This window comes from Canis lupus, chromosome 17, assembly GCF_003254725.2.
Source record: "Canis lupus dingo isolate Sandy chromosome 17, ASM325472v2, whole genome shotgun sequence".
NCBI classification, from domain to species: Eukaryota; Metazoa; Chordata; class Mammalia; order Carnivora; family Canidae; genus Canis; species Canis lupus.
Window position 1 is genome coordinate 58,720,223 of NC_064259.1, and position 22,942 is coordinate 58,743,164.

Here is a 22,942-nt window from a genome sequence, read left to right on the forward strand (position 1 = left end):
ACTGAAAAAGGAATGGCATAATTAGAAAATCTACATTTATAGTTCTCTCTTCTAGAATTTGGGCCTCTTTTGGATACTTCTGAACTAGAGTTTAGCATAGTAAGGGCCAATTTTGGAGTGAATATTGCCAAGAAGCAGAGTTATTTCAATGATTGGGTATATACTTGGGAGGCAAAAGAACTGAACAGGGATTGGAACTGAAACTGGTTAAAACAACGACAAAAAAGCAGCAATTACTCATGTTAGTCAGAAGAGGGGATGATTCCTCATTTTTGTGGTTGCAGAGGGTCTTGTCTGTATTTTATTCCAAACTCAGTTGTGGAGAGTCTGATAAGCTGAGAGATAATAATTATCAACCTTGACTTCTATACTCAGCTTAAGTATTATTCTAGAATTAAAAATAAGAAAAACATTTCAAACAAAACAAGAGCACCAATAAATCCACATCAAAAGAACCATTAAAAAGATTTACTAGCAAGAATGATTTTGAGCAAAGAAGGATGGATTAAGGTGAGAGAAGGAATGGTAAACAAAGAAATACATATGTGATTGAATCTAAATACTGAATACTGTATGTTTAAAAATGACTGCCTTGGCAGTAAACACAATAATAACACATAAAACAGAATGGGACTTGTAATTAAAGCTGTTTGAGCTTTTCATATTGTTTGGGAAGAATGTGTCAAAACTGATTTTATGCTTTAATTAATATTTAAGTCTGTGTTGTAAGGGTAGGCACCAAAATAATAGAAAACATAAAGGAGGAAAAGGGAATTAAGATAACAAAACAAGACAAAAACTTGATCAATCCAAAAGAAGACAAGAAAGGAGAAAAAAAGAAAAGAAAACGTGTACATTAAATCACAATAATAATTCACAATCTAAATTTTAAAACTGGGGAATTCTCACTGCTCTGTAGATATGATTTTGGAGAAAGGAAGGGTTGGAAGCAAAGTCCCCCATCCAGGACTATGACTGTGGTCAGGAAACAGTGAGAAGTAGGCAGTGTTGAGACATATTTTAAAGGTAAAGCTACAGGACTTTTTGATGCTCAGATGTTCCCAGGACTGATTTTTACTAGTTTTGACAATGACTGATTTTTGAAGTAAATGAGATCATTTCTTTCATGATTGTTTTCTTGTAAGGCCTTAAATTGCTCTGTTTTCTATAATTCCATGGCCCTTGACAGGAAAAGTTTCCCAACTCTTCAAGAAGATGGCCACTAGTTCTTTGTTGCACCCCTCAGGATGATTCAGAACATGGTTCAAGTCATTTAGATCTTTCCCATCCCATTTACAGACCCATCACCTTTACCCCTTTGGGGTCACCTCTACAATACTTTTAAGTTACTGCATGGTCCTTCGGGGTTACAAAGCTGTAAAGAAGCTGCACCAGGAAAGGTAGTGGAACCAGCTAGATAACATATTATTTGTACTAGCGTGAAAAATCCCACCCGTGGCTAAGAGGTGAGCAACATTTGAAAGCACAGACAAGGTTAAATGACAGGAGAAACACAGCAAGAGGATGTCGTGTGGGTTTTAGAAATGAGTACAGAGAATTGTCATGAGACACATTAAAATGGATCTACCTGGACAAGGGTACTCATCATAGTAGAAATAGTTTATCGTTGATCATCTACTGGTACCACATGCTATGCTGAGTGATCTGATGATAGCATTAATAATCCTTACAACAATGATGAATGGCAAATATTAACCGCATTTTATAGAAGCTAAAGCTCAGAGAGACCATCTGTCAAAGGTTATTTAATTCAGGGATGCCTGTGTGGCTCAGTAGTTAAATGTCTGCCTTTGGCTCGGGTCGTGATTCCGGGGTCCTGGGGTCAAGTCATGCATCAGGCTCCCTGCATGAAGCCTGCTTCTCCCTCTGCCTGTGTCTCTGCCTCTTTCTCTGTGTCTCTCATGAATAAATAAATAAAATCTTAAAAAAAATAAAGCTATGAATTCTTCACATGCTCTTCTGTTGCCTGTGTTGAATCTCTTTACAGATGCTTGAAATGGAGTAAAGACAATGTATTCACTCCATTGAAAGAGGGCTCAGCAGAATCAGGTATTACTTCCACCCCTCAGGATGTTTACAGGCTATTCAGGAAAAAGACTGATTCACATGAAGAAGTGATGAGTGTGCAATCATTCCCTAAATTCTGTGGTGCTATGAATTCAGATGGGAAGATAGTTGATGAGAACTAAAGAAATAATAATAAGAGGCAATAGAAGGGATGGGATTTGAAGTGATCTTTGAAGATTGAGTAGGATTTGAATTGTTAAGGGCCTTCCAGGGCAAAGAAACCCACCTAGAGCTGTGCATAGATTCATGCTTCAGTGAGGAAACCAGCAAAACTTGAAGTAGATAGGAAGCAATGGAATGGAAAGTGGGAAGAGGCCAAATTAGAGGCACTTTGAAAGTGGTCTAAGGAGTTTAACTTAATAGCTAACACTTGAGAGCTTGAAACCTACCAGGCAATGTTTGAAACATTTTTAAAATATGAATTCATTTAATTTTCACAACTCTCTAAGGAAGGTTAATAGTCTCATCTTTACTTTCATATAAAGAAATTGAGGTAGAGCAAGATTAAGCAACCTGCCCACAGTTACAGCTGATAAATGGTTGAACACTAACTAATTCATTAATTGACAATAATTGTTCAACTCAAGCAGGTGGGCTCCAAGAGCCTTAACTCTTAATCACTACACTGTGTTGTCAAGGAAACAGCCACTGAAGATTCTGGTTATGGAGGTAGGTGGGCAAGGAAGTGAGCTGTGGCTGTGGCTGCCTCCACATTAAGCAACATCCTTCTTTTGTTACATGAAGCCCAAAGGGAATGCTGGGAAAGCAGGGGGCGGGGGGACAACGGGACACAAAAGCCCAAAGTTGAAGGAATCTAGTTTGTAGAAGAGAAGACTGAGGATAGAAGCTGTTCTAATCTAGGATGTTCTAAAGTAACAAACGCTGCTCTGAATAAATCTATGAAGCAGGTACTTTTTATATTCGGCATTGCCCCCCGGTTTCTGGTCTTAGTCTCCCCCTTCTGGTACTCCATAATCTGGGGCCTGCCTTTCCTGACCTAGTCAAGTGTTCACACTTTTCTTCCTCTTCTTCTCTTAGTCTCACCCACCTGGCCATACACCCCCTGAACTCCCCCAGAGCTTACCAGGCAGGGTGTACTATCTGGCCTGCCACTTCAAATTCCTTTGCAGTTCTTCATCCCCTATTCCTCCCTCTCTATCTCCTCTAAGGACTACAGCCACTCTGCCATACCCTCAAAGCACACTCTCTATACTTTCTGAAATGACCCGAGGCTAATCTAGAAAACAATCTGTTCTAATGGAAGAAAATGGGGGAGAAAACATCCAAGGCTGTCCCTTCATTTTTCCTCAAAACATCTTTTGTAGAAACCGCTCCTTATATTGGTTCTCTTAACTCAAAAGAGTAACTTTATCCCTCAGGTGTGGGAATTTCAAGTCAGTTAAGAATTTCATAGCCAACTGGTGAATGAGATTCTTCTATGGTACCTGTCATGTAATATCATCTCCTTTGCTCAAAATTAAGGTCAGCCCTGTTTAAATACCAGTGAAGTATTTAAAAATGAGTAGGTCAAAATAAGCACGTGAAAAGATGCTCAACATCATTAGTCATTAGGAAAGTGCAAATCGGATTCATTGCAATGAGAAAACACTACACAACTACTACAATAGCTAAAATTAAAAAGACTGACCATATCAAGTATTGGCAAGAAGTGGAACTCTCACAAGATCCTGGTGAGAATGTAAAATGGTACAACCAGTTTGTAAAAATGGTCTGGCAGTTTCTTTGAATTAAAGTTAAGCATACGCCTACCATATGATCTAAACATTCCACTCCTAAGTAGTGACCCAAGGGAAGTGATAGCATATGTCAGCACAAAGGCTTAAGCACAAATATTCATTATAGTTTTCCCTGTAATAACCAAAAAAATTGGAAACAACTCAAATATCCATCAACAGATGAATGGATATATCAATTGTGACAAATCCAGACAATAGAATATCAGTCAGCAATAAAATGAAATAAACTACTAATGCACATAACACGATGAATCTCAAAATAATCATGCAAGCAAATAAGCCAAACAACAACAGAAAGTATATATTGCTTGTTTCTGTTTTTATAAAGTGTTAGGAAATGTAAACTAATACACACCAACAGAAAGGAGACCAGTGGTTGCTTGGGAACGGGTTAAGGGAGAGAGGGATGGTTTACAAAGAGGCAAGGGGAAATTTTAGGAGCAACATGTTCATTAACTTGATTGTGGCAGCAATTTCATGGGTATACATATGTCAAAGCCCATGAAATTATATACTTCATTTTAAAAATATTTTATTTATTTATTCATAGAGACACAGAGAGAGGCAGAGACATAGTCAGAGGGAGAAGCAGGCTCCCGGTGGGGAGCCCAATGTGGGACTTGATCCCAGGACCCCATGATCACGCCCTGAGCCAAAGGCAGACATTCAACCACTGAGCCACCCAGGAGCCCCTGAAATTATATACTTTAAATATGTGTAGTTTATCTTACATCAACTATACCCAATGAAGCTGTAATTTTAAAAAACAAAACAAAACAAAAAACAGGTAGCCCATCTTTCGTTTTTCCTTTATTGGATCAGACAAAGGTTCAGAATGACCACAGCATCACAAGGAATTTTAGAACAAACTCGTTCTTCTAGAAAAACACAGAAAAGAAGAAGATGACGGGATAAGGGAGAGAGAATATTTCAAGATTTTATATGCTCTTTTCTAGTCCTATCACAGGGACATATTCCTTCCTCCAGATTGTCATTCCAAAGGTCAAATACCATAGTAAGGACGTTTTCTGGCTTAAAAATACCAGCCCTGCACCTCATAATTCCGTCTTTCCATTCCACCAACAGTCAGCAGATGGCGATGGTGACTAAAAAGAATTCTCAGTGGAGCTGGGGCAAGTGTCCCAGAAGAAGAAATTTGATTTCTTAGATTATTAGATATGTTGATCATTTGAGGGAAAAGTCTAATAAACATTTGACAGAATAAGCATTTCGGGAATAAATTGGAGATGGGGCACAGTTAAACAAATACATTATTTACATAAATTATTATAACCTCACAACAAAGGGTTGTTCAAGACAGAAAACAATAAAAATCCACTACTTGGCTCCACAGTGGATATTATTTACACGGCAACAGTAATGCAAACACTATGTATTGATATACAAATTGTATAACTATCAGGAGGATGAGGGAACAGAGGAAGGAGAAGGCAGATCTACAACATGATGTGAAAGCCGACATTCCAATTACTATAACAAAAAAGCAAAAGCTATGTTTACTATTTGTGAATTAAGAAATAAAATAAGAGAAATATGAAGTAAGTGCCAGATAAAAAAGCTAAAAGAATTGGAAGAGACTCTATTGAATGTCTCAGTAGGGGGGGCATGAGAACTGACGTTCTTTGTGTAAGCTCTAAATATTCTGTGATTTTAAACTACATTATGTTATGTTATTTTGACTTTTGAAAGGGAGGGCATTCCTGCCTTGGCCAGTCCTGAGCTTTTCCCCTTAACTTATTAACTTGTGGCCACTTCAGCCACCTCTTAGGTCCACTCAACACCTCCCTATCCACTTCACCCACCTTGTATGCTTGATGGCAAATTCTTTCCCATGCTTCTTCTCAAGGAAACAGGTAATTTCCGTGGTCCAGTAATCACGGTTCCCAAAATCAGTGCCAGGAAACTGCACCAGCACAAAGGAAAGGAAAGAAGGCAACGCATAGAACATAAAAGACCTTCCTCAGTTTTTCTGCCTACTCCCAAACCAATTATTCATCATCCTTCCCAATAGGAAGAAATAAGGTACATATGTTTCCTGAGATAAAACTTGTATGTGAATGGAGAGTGGGCTTTGAGAAAGTGAAAGGGGAATCAGGCAGGATAACGGGACTCTGCCTTCACTACAGGGCTAATGATTTTGGAATCATTTTCTGCTCTTGGTTCAAAGAATCAATTATATATGTATACATACATATATATACACATCAATTATATATATACACATGTATATATATAACTATATATGTAACTACATATAACTGCATATAAGTATACATATAAAACTATATATATATGTATATATACATTATATATATGACACAATGTTACATTAGTTTCAGGTATACAATGTAGTGATTCAACAAGTTTATAGGTTAGTACTATACTCACCACAAGGGTAGTCACCATCTGTCACCATGCAACACTATACAATATCGTTGACTATATTCCTTGTGTTGTACTTTTCATCCCCATGACTTATTCACTCATCACTGGAAGCCTGTACCTCCCATTCCTCTTCATCCATTTTGCCCATCTTCATACCCTCCCCTCTGGTAACTATCATTTTGTTCTTTGTATTTATGGGTCTGTTCATTCATTCGTTTGTTTGTTTGTTCATTTCTTTTTTTATTTTTAGATTCCACATATAAGTGGAATCATATGGTATTTATCTTTCCCTGCCAGACTTATTTCACTCAGCATAATACCCTGTCGGTCCATGTTGTCACTGAGGGCAATATATCTTTTTTGTTTTAATGGCTGAGTAACATTATATTGCATGCATATACCACATCTTCATGTAATCGGTCTTTGATATAGCATTTTTCTTCAACTCCTACCTCTGAGAAACGAGTTGTAAGAATTTAAAAAAACCAATCAGCTTCTTCATCCTTCCCTCTCACCCCACCTTACCCCAGCCAAGAATTGACAGGCCCTTTGCGAAAACTATGGCATCTACAACAGAAAATGTTCTGCTGCGGTATTTTCTCTATATGGAGGAGATAGCCCTGCACCTCCCACAGTCAAGCCCTACAGCTTCAGGGGAACACAACACCATCGGTGTTGGAGAACAGACAAGAATCAGGATGAGCAATGGGCTCTATATTGACACATTAGCTTATCAGGCTAAAATAACCCTACTGATTGATTTTGACTCTTGTTTAGAATTTTTAAAGCACCTAAGTTATGCCAGGCCATAAGACAAACATGGTTCCTACCTTTGGGAAGCATGATTTAGGTGGGAAGAAACAGACAGATAAACAGATAATTATAAGATAAATGATAAATATTAATGATATTTAGAAGTATGTCCAACATACTGTAGGGATACAAAGAAGGTGGCAATTAAATCTGTTTGTAGAAATCAGAGAAATCTTTACAAAGGAGATGAATTTTCTTTGTTTAAGAAGCAGAGATAGACTATTAGAGAGATCTTTCAGCGCTAAGTCAGGTGAATTTTGTCCTACCTGTAGGACCTTGAGGCAAGTCACTTGAACTCTCTGAATCACAATATTCTCTCCTGCAAAAGTTCTGCCTGCCTATTTAGTGAGAATCAAATGTTTATGCAATTGCCTAATAATGCACACGTGTAAATAGCTCTGTATACACTTTAAAATGCTATTAACAATGAAAGTATTGTTAAATGTCAGTCTGGATAAAAAATAGAAAACTGGTTTAATATATAGTTTCTTGGGCAGCCCGGGTGGCTCAGCGGTTTGGCACCGCCTTTAGTCCAGGGCGTGATTCTGGAGACCCAGAATCGAGTCCCGCATCCGGCTCCTTGCATGGAGCCTGCTTCTCCCTCTGCCTGTATTTTTGCCTCTCTCTCTCTCTATGTCTCTCATGAATAAATAAATAAAATCTTTAACAAGGTTATCTAATTCAAACCTAAATTTATCAGCCCCAGAAGTCAATACTTTTGCATTATAGCATCTTCTATAGATTCCCAGGCAGATCAATGTAGATGAAGAAAAGAAAAAAACAAAAGATACAGATTTATTTATTTTTAAAGATTTTTAAAAATTTATTTATTCATGAGAGACACAGAGACACAGGCAGAGCAAGAAGCAGGCTGCATGCAGGGAGCCTGATGTGGTGGGACTTGATCCCAAAACCCCGGGATCACACCCTGAGCCAAAGGTAGACGCTCAGCCCTGAGCCACCCAGGCATCCCCAAAAGATACAAATTTAGAGAGGATGTGAGAGATAGTACACCAGAGAAAACAGTCCCTAGATCTTCAAATTAGAGTGCTGGCTAGGAGAATGAGCCTATCACTGAGGATGAGAAAGAGACAGGCTGGCATCCAGCTTTTATATACCTAAGGAGTTCAAAAGAATTCTAATATACGGGGCACCTGGGTTGCTCAGTGGTTTGGTGCCTGCCTTTGGCCCAGAGCATGATCTTGGAGTCCCAGGATTGAGTCCCACATCAAGCTCCCTGCATGGAGCCTGCTTCTGTCTCTGCCTCTCTCTGTGTCTCTCATGAATAAATAAATAAAATAAAAAAAAGAATTCTAATATATTTCAAATATATTAGAAATAAATTCTAAATTCTAAATTCAAATATTTAGAAAATATTTAAGAAAAATTTGCCTTTTTTGGCAGCTTGACGTTTCCTTTGAAGAGGTGATGAGAATTCTACAACTCATTTTCTTCCTCACTGTTTCAAAATTCAGAGGAAAATATAATACTCGGTTACAGTATTTATATAAGCTTGGCTTTTTGTTATATATTTTGTCTTTTCTATAGCTTTTGAATTTTCTATGTTTTAAAAGATTATTTATTTATTTATTCATGAGAGAGAGGCAGAGACACAGGCAGAGGGAGAAGCAGGTCTATGCAGGGCAGACACTCAACCACTGAGCCACCCAGGCGTCCCTTGAATTTTCTATTTTTATGTTGGTTGTCACGTGTTATATTTGTTTTGGTTACATGTGAGGTGTTGCTTACCTTTTTGTAAGTCTCTATAAAACTCTTTTGGATAAATTAAAGTTAAGGTAAAAGCAAACCAAATATTTTTGGAAGTCTAGATTTAAATGTAAGTTAAATAAAAACCTGTTCATTTTTCATAGCTTGGAATTTTACCATTTTGCTCACTTGAAACTAGTACATAAAGACATACTATTTACTTTGTACCACCTTTACCTACATGTTTGGTGTTTTTATCATTTCCTGGAAAGGTGAAGAAAGCAGTGCTTGCATTTCCCTGCATTAAGAAGAGAATTCCAGGGATGCCTGGGTGCTTCAGTGGCCAAACATCTGCCTTTGGCTCAGGTTCTGATCCAGGGTCCTGGGATGGAGTCCCACAGCAGGCTTCCTGCAGGGAGCCTGCTTATGTCTCTTTTCTCTGTGTCTCTCAAGAATAAATAAATAAAATCTTTTTTTTTTTCTTTAAGAGAGTTCCAAAAATAAAATGCTTGTAAAATCCAAGACTGCTGATGCAGTAAAAAGACAGGTTTCCTTTGGTTGAACTTATTAGGGCATTGGCAGTGTGAGATTATTTGGGATGGAGAGTTTTTATAAATCTATGGTTCTCAGGCAGCCCCGGTGGCGCAGCGGTTTAGCGCTGCCTGCAGCCCAGGGCGTGACCCTGGAGACCCTGAATCCAGTCCCAGGTCAGGCTCTCTGCATGGAGTCTGCTCCTCCCTCTGCCTGTGTCTCTGCCTTTCTCTCTCTCTCTCTCTCTCTCTCTCTCTCTCTGTCTGTCTCTATGAATGAATAAATAAAATCTTAAAGGAAAAAAAATAAATCTATGGTTCTCACTTTGGGTGATCACAAACTCCTTCTGAAAATTGAATGAGAGATATTAGCCCTGTTCTCAAAAGAAAAAATTCTCAAATATGTGCCTTGACATTTTAACTACAATTTCTTGGTGGGGGGGCGGGTGTACATATACCTCCTGCTAGAGGGCTGGAAGAGACATGACTCCTTCACTGTGCAAGCACTGAATCCTGGCCCCCAGACTACCAAGGAGCTTTACTATGGATAGTGGTGAGAGTGAGGTAGATAGATACTTGAGTAAGACTGTCAATACCCACCTCAAAGCAACAATAGAACCATAGGAAGATTCTGCTCTTCCTGCTCCAAGGATGTTTCACAATGGCTTTGAAGTAATTCTATTCTGGACATCAAGTAGTTCTGAAAAATATTTGGGTTGCTAAAGAGTATCCATTACAGTATATGCCCTTACAGATTTAGTTTTGTTTATTTGATTTATCTTAATTTCTGTCTTGAGGTGTTGTAGAAGGGAAAGCCCTCTGTTAACTATTTGGATAAGAACTCAATTGTGTCATGTTGCTGTAAAATGTTTTTATGTTTTAGTTTCCCTACCTTCTGGTGAATAATTAGGCACACTATTAAAAACATTATTTTTTTACAATGGCCCTGATTATGTTTGTCAGCCAGCTACCAGTGGCCCCTGGCCTCCTGAGAGCTGCAGGTCTTCTAACATCTGAAAAAAGGATTATTTTCCTGATTGAGAAGGTGAATGTGAGTAACTATTAAGGGTAGAACAGAGGCAGTGAAAGTAATAAGAGAGAGAGATTAAGGTTCAGTTGTGATGGAACATAATAAGATGTGTCATAGGGATCTTTTCCCTCCCTTTTTAGCCCATTCTCTGCCCACCTCCCCTCTAGCAACTTTCAGGTTTTTCTCTATAGTTAGGAGTCTCTTATGGATTGCCCCCTCTCTCTTTTTTCCCCCTTCTCCTATGTTAATGTTTTATTTCTTAAAACTCCACATATGAGTGAAACCATATGGTATTTGTCTTTCTCTGGCTGACTTATTTGGTTTAGCATAATACCTTCTAATCCAGTCACATCATTGCAGATCGCAAGATTTCATTCTTTTTGATGGCTTAGTAATATTCCATTATTACATCTTCTTTATCCATTCATCAGTCAATGGACATTTGAGTTCTTTCTATAATCTGGCTGGGTTTTTTGTTTGTTTTTAAAGATTTTATTTATTTATTCATAAGAGACACACAGAGAGAGGCAGAGACATAGGCAGAGGGAGAAGCAGGCTCCCTGCAGGGAACCCAATGCAGGACTTGATACTGGGACTTCAGGATCACGCCCTGAGCTGAAGGTAGACACTCAACCACTGAACCACCCAGGTGTCCCTATAATTTGGCTGTTGTTGACAAGGCTGCTATAAGCATCAGGGTGCATGTGCCCCTTTGAATTAGTGTTTTTGTGTCCTTTGGGCAAACAGCTAGTATTGCAATTGCTGGGCTATAGGGTAGCTCTATTTTTAACTTCTTGAAGAACTTCATTCTGTTTTCCAGAGTGGCTGCACCAGTTTGCAAGAGGGTTCTCCTTTCTTTGTTTCCTCACTGACATCTGTTGTGCAGTTAAATCTGTTAATTTTAGCCGTTCTGACAGGTGTAAGGTGGTATCTCATCATGGTTTTGATTTCTATTTCCCTGATGATAAGTGATGCTGAGCATTTTTTCATATGTCTGTTGGCCATCTGGATGTCTTCTTTGAGAAAATGTCTATTCATGTCTTCTGCCTATTTCTTAACTGGATTATTTGGGGTTTTTACAGGGTGTTGAATTTGATAAGTTCTCACTTATCAGAGGGCTGCCATGCGTGCTCTGCTTGGCGTGGGGTGCCCTGCTGCCCTTTGGGACTGGGGTCCGGTGCAGAGAGCCACTCCTCCTGGGAAACGGGGCGTCGCTTGAAAGGGCCCCCCCACCACACAAGGCATGTTGGTGGGGAACCTGGTGCTAAACCATTCCTGGACAACCTGCTTCTGCGTCGGGGTTTCCTATGAGCAGCTCCCTCACTGCAATCTATTGAAAGTCAGCCCTCGACACAAGGGTTTGTAAATTTTTAAAAGGGAAAAAAAAATTTTTTTTAAGAATTTGATAAATTCTTTATAGACTTTGGATACTAACCTTTTATCTGATAAGTCTTTTGCAAATATCCTCTCTCATTCCATAGGTTGCCTTCTAGTTTGTTGATTCTTTTGCTGTGCAGAAGCTTTATATCTTGATAAAGTCCCAACAGTTCATTTTTGCTGTTGTTTGTCTTGCCTCCAGAGAGGTGTCTAGTAAGAAGTTACTACAGCTAAGGTCAAAGAGATTACTTCGTGTGTTCTCCTCCTGTGTTCTCCTCTAGGATTTTGATGGTTTCTTGCCTCACATTTAGGTCTTTAATCCATTTTGAATTTATTTTTGTGTATGGTGTAAGAAAGTGGTCCAGTTTCATTCTTTTGTATGTTGTTGTCCAGCTTTCCCAGCAGTATTTGTTGAAGAGACTGTCTTTTTTTTCCATTGGATATTCTTTCCTGCTTTGTCAAAGATTAGTTGACCATAGAATTGTGGGTCTATTTCTGGGTTCTCTATTCTGTTCCACTGATTTATGTGTCTGTTTCTGTGCCAGTACCATACTGTCTTGATTGACTATAGTTTTGTACTATAACTTGAAGTCTGGAATTGTGATGCTTCCGGTTTTGCTTTCCTTTTTCAAGATTCCTTTGGCTACTTGGGGGTCTTTTGTGGTTCCATACAAATTTTAGGAGTGTATTATCCTCTGTGAAAAAGTGTCAAGGGGATCTAGAGTGTAAAATAACCCAAATCTTTTAGGCTTCCTCATCTTCAGTGTTTCTCAGGGGGGGGTTCTATTGACATTGTGGGCGGGACAATTCTTTGTTTTGTGGAACTGAACAGCCCAGTGCAGGCCAGTTAGCATTTTTGTCTCTCCTCTCCTGCTAAGTGCCATTTTTATGTCCAGTCAATGTAAAATTTTAAAGTATCCCTGCATATTTCCAAAGCCCCACCCCACCCCAAAGGTGATACCACTCTGGTTGAGGAAACCTAGATATTCTCAATCCCAAGTGGTTTCACATTACCATGACCTAAACTGGCTCAGTAGAGATGTTTTTACCTTATGGACCATCCTCGCTTTAGAAACAGTCGTTTTTGGTTTTGAGGGTTTTGTTTTTGTTTTTGTTTTTGTTTTTTAAAGATCAAAGTGGCTTCTTTATTCACCAATTCATGAGTCAAGCAGCATCCCTCCAGCAGACAGAAAGATAGAAAGTAGCTCCAAAGAACTGTTTAAAATGGGAGAATTTAAAGGCACAGGACAATAGGGACAAGGAAAGAGTGGAGGACCACATCTTTCTGTGGAGGAGGGAGGGATCTATCAGGCGTATTACCTCACTAGGCTGACCAGGAAATTCTAGACTTACTATCTGAAAATTACAACCTTGGGACAGGTTGAAACTAGTTAGATTAGGATTTTTGAGGGGTTTCTTTGTTTTTGTTTTTGTTTGTTTTTGTGTGTGTGTGTGTGGAGCTCAAGGACATGACCTTCCCACTACTCTCCTATAAGAGAGATGGTTGATTCCTTTTATCTTTTTTTTAAGATTTTATTTATTTATTTGAGAGAGAGAAGGAGCAGAGGGAGGGGCAGAGGGAAAAGCAGACTCCCCACTGAGCAGGGAGTTGGATGTAGGGCTGGACCCCAGGACTCTGGGATCATGACCCAACCTGAAGGCAAGCATCAACCAACTGAGAAGGCCCTCGTTGATTCCTTTTAATTCACATACTTAGCTTCTCTACAGAGCCTCCCAAGGACAGGACCACACAAACTTAAACCTCAGCTCTACCTTCTACCCCCTTTACCCGTAGAATTTGGATTTCAAACCCACACTCCTAGACTTGTAGGGGTTTCCTACACCCCAGTCCAAACAGAGCAGCTCTGTTTTAAGTTGTTTTAGATTCTGGGATTTGGGGTATGCTTTCATTAAGAAAAAAGAGTTCTATTGCTTAAGTGGATTGAAAAACCAACAGATTATATGTTTCTAAGTATCTTATTTGGTGCCAAGTCTTTATAATTACGGCTCTTCCCTTGTCCCCTCATTTGAGGAGAACTTGGAATCTGAGTGGGCACTCGGGACATTTATACTGGTAAATTACACAGCAGGCTATCTCCTCTGTATGTCAGGCATTTTAGGTCTCCTGGACATAGATTATTGAAAATTATCAGAACCCAGGAGATAGTATAAGGGGAGCTTGGATTTTTAGTTATACAGTGGTGATATCCACCTAGACTGTTCCCTCAGAAGGCCTTTGGGTGTTTCTGGTTGATTCCTGGACTCCAGCATACATAGGCTCCTCTGTCTTGTGAAGAACTCTTGACATACTTATCATGATGTTGTGGATAAAACAAATCAAACTGGTAGGAGAATTTATCATGAGAAACAAATAGTAATTAAGGTTGATGATTGATACCCTGTGGGTTTTTTTGTTGTTGTTCCCAGACATTTATTGCTAATCAGGCAAAGATTTCTCAGTTATTTAGGCCTGGACTTTGGCCACTGCTCTATCAGGAATAATGTCTGTTATTCCCTCCAACTGTTAGTTTTTTATCTCCTTCCTTTGTTCCATCTTAGATTTGGACTGTATTAATTAGCCAAAATTAACCTGGATCCTGGTGCCAAGCCAAGGAATATTCTCAGCTGGTTGAGAATTCTTCAAGCATCGATCAAGCACCTCAAATTTCCTAGAAATATTTGGTAGGATTAAGGCCTTATTACAGCCTTGCCATGGAGACAAATATACACAAATGAAAAATAACAATCTAACGCAAGATAAATGTAATATAGTGCTTAATGGAAAAAAGTACTATTTGGTGCCTGAAGCAGCACCTTTTAACTTGGGTTGCATGCTATATTCATCTGGGGAGGTTTACAAAATTCTGATGCTCAGATTATACCTCAGACCAATTAAATAAGAATTCCTAGGGGTGGAACCCAACCACCAGGATTTTTTTGTTGTTAGTACTCCCTGTGTGATTTCATGTGGGGCAAAGTTGAGAACCTCTAGTCTAAAAGGATGATGAAGACAGAAAAGTCCATGCAGACAGGCATTTCTGTGGACAGTAGGAGTTGAGATTGTTGCCATCTGGCATTATGTGGGAAAATCTGATTTCAGGAAGGGGTTAGGAGCTCATAGGGATCTTTAAGCCCAAGCAAAAGAGAATCTCAAACAATTTGGAGAGGAGCTCTGAATTCTACTGCTGCCTTTGCTCCCAGTGGGTAACAGTGTTTTCAGAGTTTCTTCACTCCCTCTGGTGGAATTAACTGTACTTTGTCCCATTCAATTCTAGTTTTTGTGTGTAAAATCCTTCTGCTCTTCAATTAAACCTTTTTTGTTTCTCTATAAAATTTTTAATTGTGGTAAAATACACATAAAATAAAATTTACTATCTTAACCATTTGTATTTTTTATTTTTTAAAAAAGATTTTATTTATTCATGAGAGACACAGGGAGAGAGAGAGGCAGAGACATAGGCAGAGGGAGAAGCAGGCTCTGTGCAGGAAGCCCAATGTGGGACTCAATCCCAGGACCCCAGGATCACACCCTGAGCTGAAGGCAGACGCTCAACCACTGAGCCACCCAGGCATCCCTTAACCATTTTTAAATATACAGTTCAGTAGTGTTAAGTACATTCATATTGTGCAACTAAATCTCCAGAACTCTATCTTGCAAAACTATACTCATTAAACATAAACTTTTCCTTTTGAGATAATTGTAGCTCTATATGCAATTATAAGAAATAATACAGAGATCCCATGTACCCTTTACCCAGTTTCCCCCAATGGTAACCCTCTGGGAAACTATAGTACAATATTACAATCAAGATATTAACATGGATGCAGTCATGATATAGGTCATCTCCATCACAAAGATCCCTCATATCGCCATACCTTCTTCCCTCCCATCTCCATCCTTACCTTAACATTAGTAAAATCTAATCTGTTCTCCATTTCTATAATTTTGTCATCTTAAAAGTGTTGTATAGACAATCATATAGTGTATAATCTTTTAGGATTGGCTTTTTTCTCTCAGCATAATTCTCTGGAGATTCATCCAAGTCATGTGTGTATCAGTAGTTTGTTCTCTTTTATTGCTGAGTAGTATTACATGCTGTTGATGTACCACAGTATGTACCACTTGTCTATTGAATGACATCTGCCTTGTTTCAAGTTTTTGGCTATTATTAATAAATCTGCTATAAACATTTGTGTACAGATTGGATGTGTGTGTGTGTGTGTGTGTGTGTACAGGTTTTGTGTGAACATTAGTTTTTATTTCTTTAGCATAAATGTCCAGGAGTGCAAATGCTGGGTCATATGAAAATTGCATCTTTAGAGATTTTTTTTGTCTGTTCATTTAATAAACTGCCAAACTGTTTTCCAGGGTGGCAGTGCCATTTTACATGCTCAGAAGCAATGGATGAGTGATCCAGTTTCTCTCCATTCTCACCATTTGATGTTTGTTGGATGTCATTTCTTTTTAATTTTAGCCATTCTGATAGGTATGTAGTGATATCTAATTGTGATTTCAATTTATATTTTCCTAATGGCTAATAATGTTGAACATCTTTTTATGTGCTTATTTGCTATCTGTATATTCTTTTTGGTGAAATGTCCCTTCATGTCTTTTGACCATTTTATCATTGGATTTTTTTTTCTTTTACTGTTGAGTTTGAGAGTTCTTTATATATTCTAGGTAATGGTAATAGTCCTCTGTTGTATATGTGGTTTGCAAATATTTTCTCCCAATCACTGCTTGTCTTCTCATTCTCATAACAGGGTCTTTTGCAAAGCAAATATGTTTAATTTTGATAAAGTGTTATTTATTAGTTTTTCTTTGTATGGATCATGCTTCTGGTGTCAAATCTTTGACTAGTCTTTGCTTATGAAGAGCTATCTTTTTCTTTTGAAAGTTTTACACTTACACTTCACATTTAAGTTAGTTATCTAGTATGAGTTAGTTTTTTAAAAAGCTATGAAACTGAAGTTGAGAGGTTTTGTCTTGTTTTTTTTTTTGACTCTTGATGTACAATTTCTTCAGCAATGTATATTGAAGAAGCTATTCTTTCTTCATTTAATTGCTTCTGCACCTTTGTAAAAAAAATCAGTTGGACATATTTGTGTGGGCCTATTGCTGAGTTTTTTATTCTGTTTCATTGATCTATATATTTATCCTTCTGCCAATACCACATCATCTTGACTACTGTAGTCTTGAAAATGGGTATGCCTATTCTTCCCACTTAATTCTTCTTTTTCAAACTGTTTTAGCCATTCTAGTCCTTTTGCCTTTTCACTGAACTTTTAGGATAATTTTGTCCATATCCACAAAAAAACTCTTGCTAGGATTTCTCCTTCACTGTTGTTGTTGTTATTGTGGTAACATACACATAACATAAAGTTCACAATTTTAACATTTTAAAGTGTAAAATTCAGTGGCATATAATACATTCAAAATGTTGAGCAGCAGTCACCACTATCAAGTTCCAGAGTGTTTTATCGCCCCAAAAGGAAACTCTGTATCCATAGGAAACTCTGTATCCATTACTCAGTCATTCCCCAACATCTGGCAATGACTAGTCTGCTCTCTGTCTCTATGGATTTGCATATTCTCAGCATTTCCTATAAATGGAGTCATATAATATGTGATCTTTTGTGTCTGACTTCTTTCTTTTAGCATAATGTTTTCAAAGTTCATCCATACTGCAGCCAATATCAGTACCTCATTCCTTCTTATTGTTCAAACAATGTGCCATTGTATCTACCTACTATAGTTGTTTAACAATGCATTTATTGATTGATATTTGGGTTGTTTCTACTTTGGCTACCATGAATAGCATGCTGCTATGAATGCGCATGTATAGGATTTCTTTTGAGTATCTGTTTTCAGTTCTTTGGGGGGTATAGTGTACCTAGGAGTGGAATTACTGGATCATATACTATGTTTAATTTTTTGAGGAACTACCAAACTGTTTTCCACAGCAGTTGAAACATTTTACATTCCCACCAGCAATGTATACGGGTACCAATTTCTCCTCATCCTCACTAATACTTGTTATTTTCCATAATTGTAGCCACCCCAAACGTGTGAATGGTATCTTATTGTGGTATTGACTTGCATTTCCCTAAGGATCAATGACATTGAGCATCTTTTCATGTGCTTGCTGTTTGTTATGAAGATCTTCTTTGGAGATCTCTATTCATTTGCTCATTTGAAAATTGGGTTGTCTTTTTGTTATTGAATTATATTCCCTTTACTCTTTTTAAAAAAGATTTTATTTATTTATTTGAGAGAGAGAGGAAAAGCACAAGTGGGAGGGGGAGGCAGAGAGAGAGGGAGAAGCAGACTCCCTACTGAGTAAGGGATCCTGATGCAGGGCTTGATCCCAGGGCCCTGGGATCATGACCAGAGCCAAAGCAGATGTTTAACCAACTGAGCCACCCAGGCACCCTCCCTTTACTCTTAACGGATATTTTCATTGGATATAGGAATCTGGGTTGACAGTCTTCTCTTTCAGTGCTTGAACAATTTTGTGCCACTTTCTCTGGCCTCTGTGGTTTCCGATGAGAAATCTGCTGTCATTGTTTCTTCCTACAAGTAAGGTATTATTTTTCATTGCTTTCAAGAATTTTTCTTTGTTTTTAACTTTCAGTAGTTTGACTCTGATGTGTCCTGGCATGAATTTGTTTGGGTTTATCATTTTTGGAGTTTGCTCCGCTTCTTGAATGCCTAGGTTTTATCCCCCTGCCAAATTTGGGGAGTTTTCAGCCATTATTTCTTTTACAACTTTTTTCCAGTCCTGTTCTTTTTTTCTTCTCCTTCTGGAAATCTGACGTACAATAAATCTGTTGTTATAATCCCACAAGTCCCTGAGACTCTGCTCTTTTATTTTCCCATTTTATTTGTTTTCCATGTTAATTTTTATTGTTCTATCTTCTAGTTCACTGATTCCTTCCATTGCCCCCTTCCTCTGCTGTTGAAGCCATCTACTGAGATGGTTTGGTTTGGTTATTGCATTCTTTAGTTCTAAAGTTTCCATTTAGTTCTTCTTTATATCTTCTGTTTCTTTCCTGAAATTTAATTTCTCTCCTGGGACTTTGTATTTCTTTATTTGTTTCAAGCATGTTTGTAATTGCTGATTGAAACATTTTTATGACGACCGTTTAAAATCTTTGTCAGAGAATTCTAACATCTATCATCTTAGGTGTGATTTGTTTTCATTCAGTTGAAGATCTTTCTCATTGGTATGAGGAGTGCTATTTTAATAAAACCTGGACATTTCAAACTCTGGATCTTATTTAAACCTTCTGTTTTAGTTGGCTTTCTCTGATACTACTCTGGCAGAGAAGTAGGGGTGAGTGTTTTGTTACAGCTAGGTAGGTGTGGGCTTCTGGGTTCCCCACTCAGCCTCCACTGACACCTGCAGGCAGGGCTTCTCATTACAGCTTAGAGGAGGGCAGGAGTTTTTCAGCTGCCCATTAGGCTTCCACTGACACTAACCTGCTGGGAGAAGTAGGAAGGCCTTCCTACTCCTCCCCACATGGCCTCGAGGGACAGTGGGGAAAGAAGTTGGCCTTGTTATCACTGGGTGCTGGAGAAAGTGCTGACTCTTTACTTTGTCTTCTCTGGAAGCAATCCAGCAGAGAAAGGAAGGTGCACTTCCTAAAAGGCCTGGTGAAAGAAGTCTAGGCATTTCATTCAACCTTTACTAGTGTGTGTAGGAGTGAGCCACACTCTTTCTGTGGTGTTTGACTGGAGTAGAGTAGTTATTATCTAGAAGTTTTCTGTTTTGCTAGGCTGCCTCTTTCCTGGTCCTTTGGCTAGAAAGAACAAGCTTTTGTTGGTTTGGTTTGGTTTTGTTTTTTTCCTTTGGCTGTCCCTACTGGCATTTCCAAGTTGCTGGCTTCTTCAGCACCATATCTGGGATACATGAGACAAAAAGAACACTCAGGGAAATCACCAATGTGTGGTTCCTTAGGTTCTGAGGCCCCTACCTTGTCTACCTCCTTTTCTCTGCCTTTCAAGTCTCTTATGTTTGTTTCATATGCAATGTCCAACGTTTTAGTTGTATTAGCAGGAAGAATAGGAAAAAGTACATCTACTTAATCTCCCTTGATCCATTTTCTTTTATTCACTAGTTTTTTTTTTTTTGGTTTTCCATTTGATTATGATGTTTTTAAAATTAATTTATTTAAGTAATCTCTATACCCAACGTTCAACTCAAACTCACAACCCCAAGATCAAGAGTTGCATGCTCTTCCAACGGAGCTAGCCAAGTGCCCCCTGATTATGAGCTCATTAAGTATATTTTTGTGACTTCAATACCTAGTCTGGCACATGATCTGTAAATGTATGGAAAAAGGAAAAAATAAAATAGAACATGGAGTGAATTGAATGAATCGCCCTCCTCCCTCATCCATCCTTAGATGTATGATGTCAGAAGAGGAGGAGGCTTAAGCCTGTCCTGAATGATGAGGCTTCTCCTGCTATTTTGATTTTGAGAAAGGTGGCTACCACCTCGAGCTGATACTTTCTTTCCTGGGTTCTCATGTGTTACCAAAAATTACTAGCAAGTGACAGAATAATAGATAAAAAATGGACTATTGACCAGAACATAAGAAGGTAGATTTCCTCTGACATAAAGAAATAAATTCTCTTACCCAACCCAGGTACAATTCCAAAATGTTGCTCTGAAAGTTACTTTTTTTCAGCCTTGAGGAATAGGTTGCTGTTCGGTGGGAAGAGAGCTGGAGTAAATAAGTGAGCTCTGTTAGGCTCCATGGTGACATATGACAACAGGATTACTAGTTTTTGTGAAAATAAATATCTAGCATTTAGTTACTCTTCTCCCTAAATTCTGGCATTTAAACCCATAGGAAAGGTGGAGATTGTATGCTTTTCTTAAACACTAACAAATTTTAACACTGATACTTTAAAAGCGAAGCAAAACAAAAGTCCCACAAACACCCCATGTCCTATCACTCATTTCTTCTGTCAGGCCCTGCTGACATGCATACATCGTTGGTGATTCAATATTTAAATTCACCTTTTCATTCATTATTAAAAGTATTTTCTGATGTTAATGTGGAGGGAGATAGCTTTTAAAAACTTGTTTAAAAAAATTTCTGTTTTAACTCAGGTGCAAAGAGTTAATCACATTATAGTCATCTGACAAAAAAAAAAGAAAGAAAGAAAAAGAAAAAAAAAAGAGGCCTGAGAGGAGCCTTTTGTTTGTTTCATTCTTGTTTTTCTCAATTTTTTTTTTAAATTTTAAACCTACAGAACACTTGAAAGAATAAAACAATGAACACTTGATTACTCCTCACCTTGATTCATTGTATTTTGTTACATTTGCTTTCTTTTCTCTCTCTCATATAGTTAAAAAAATAATTTATATACATTGATGGGTATGATTTAAAAGTCTCATTCATTTGGGGAATATAAAAAATAGTGAAAGGGAATAAAGGGGAAAGGAGAAAAAATGAGTGGGAAATATCAGAAAGGGAGACAGAACATGAGAGACTCCTAACTCTGGGAAACGAACTAGGGGTGGTGGAAGCGGTGGGCGGGGGGGTGGGGGTGACTGGGTGACGGGCACTGAGGGGGGCACTTGACAGGATGAGCACTGGGTGTTATTCTATATGTTGGCAAATTGAACACCAATAAAAAAATTTATATATATAAAAAAAGAACATATATGTAATAAGAAAAAAAATAATAAAAGTTCTTTCAGTGGAGGCATGCACCTCATTTCTTTTTTCCTCCTTTCCTCCCACTCTCTTCATATAAAAATTGTAAAGCTCCAAACCCATGCCCTTCTCTTTTGATTTTTTTTTAATTTTTAAATTTATTTCATTTATTTATTTTTTTCCATGCCCTTCTCTTAGTCTCCCACCGGAGAGGTAAGCTCGGGTCGGGCTGACCACCAAGGTAGGCCCAGTGACTTTCACTTGTCTGTAATATTTGTTTTGGCCAACAGAATTTGGTCTAAGTTCACAGACAAGAGTAAAGCTGCAATAAGATCAGGATTTCCTAGCTTAGTCACAAGACAACCTTTCTATTTCTTAAAGAAAATTTCCTGGTCAATTGGACAAAGGTCCAGATGAAGATCTTTACTTTTCTCCTGATCACAATTCAGGAAATCATTGCAACTACACGAAACGAGAGTTTCTTTTCTCTCTGTCTCTCCTGTGGTTATTTGTCTCTGGTCTCGGGGACTGTGACGGTGTTAGGATCATCCCTCAGCTCTAGGAGCCAAGCTTCCGGGTTCTCTCGCGGGTTTTCTAGATTCAAAAAATAAACGCGAAGAGGCAATTTCGACTGAGGAAGGCCCAGTAAGGCAGATAGAATAACATACAGAACAAGAAGGGTTAAATGGAAATACATATTCACCATGATATAGTTTTTATCAGCAGTTTTCTTCAGCTTCCCTGGTGGTCTAGTGGTTAGGATTCGGCGCTCTCACCGCCGCGGCCCGGGTTCGATTCCCGGTCAGGGAATGACGTTTTTTAAAACTATTCCACAGAATCCTTTTAATAATTAACATTGTTTCTCCTAGTCAATTCCCCCATTGGTCCAAAGCTGAAATATAGGTAACACAGAAATATACGAAGTGAAAGTTGTTCACAATTCTACCAACCTGTTAACTGTTGACGCCCAATTTTAAAAACAGACCTGGAATTACGTTATTCAGACTATTTTATTACCAGGTATTTTTTTTTTTTGGGGGGGTTATTACCAGGTATTTTTAAAGTTAATATATTTCCAACACTTGCCAATGGAAATAAACATTCGTCATTAACGTCTTTTAATTTAATTTAGTTTTTGAAAAGGTAATATATTTACATAATTTAGGATTCAAATATGCAAAGGATATAACTGACAAACCTAATTTTGACCTCTTCCATCCTGTTTCCCTCTAATAAGGCAAACAATGTTATGTTTCATATCTATAATGATGTAAATATTTTATGCAAATACAAGTACATGCCTAGATATTTATATATTTAAATATGCTCCCCCCTTGCACAAATGATAACGATCGATACACGCTTTTCTGCACTTTGCCTTTTTCACTCAACAATATATTTTGAAATATATTAGACAGATTGTATGTGAATATTAGGCATTAATTTCCTCATTCTTTTTTTACGGCACATAGTATTTCTCATAGCACAATTCCATTGTATTGATGATATTCCATAATTAATTGAACCAACTTCCTTTTAATGGACACTTAGATTATTTCTAA

The 22,942-nt window shown here is 38.1% G+C and overlaps 1 non-coding gene across 1 annotated transcript; it reads left to right on the plus strand.

The window, feature by feature from the left end:
* The first annotated feature begins 22,118 nt into the window (after nucleotides 1–22,118).
* TRNAE-CUC (transfer RNA glutamic acid (anticodon CUC)) lies at nucleotides 22,119–22,190 on the plus strand. Its single transcript has one exon. It is a non-coding gene; the product is annotated as a tRNA-Glu (tRNA).
* Nucleotides 22,191–22,942: the final 752 nt, after the last annotated feature.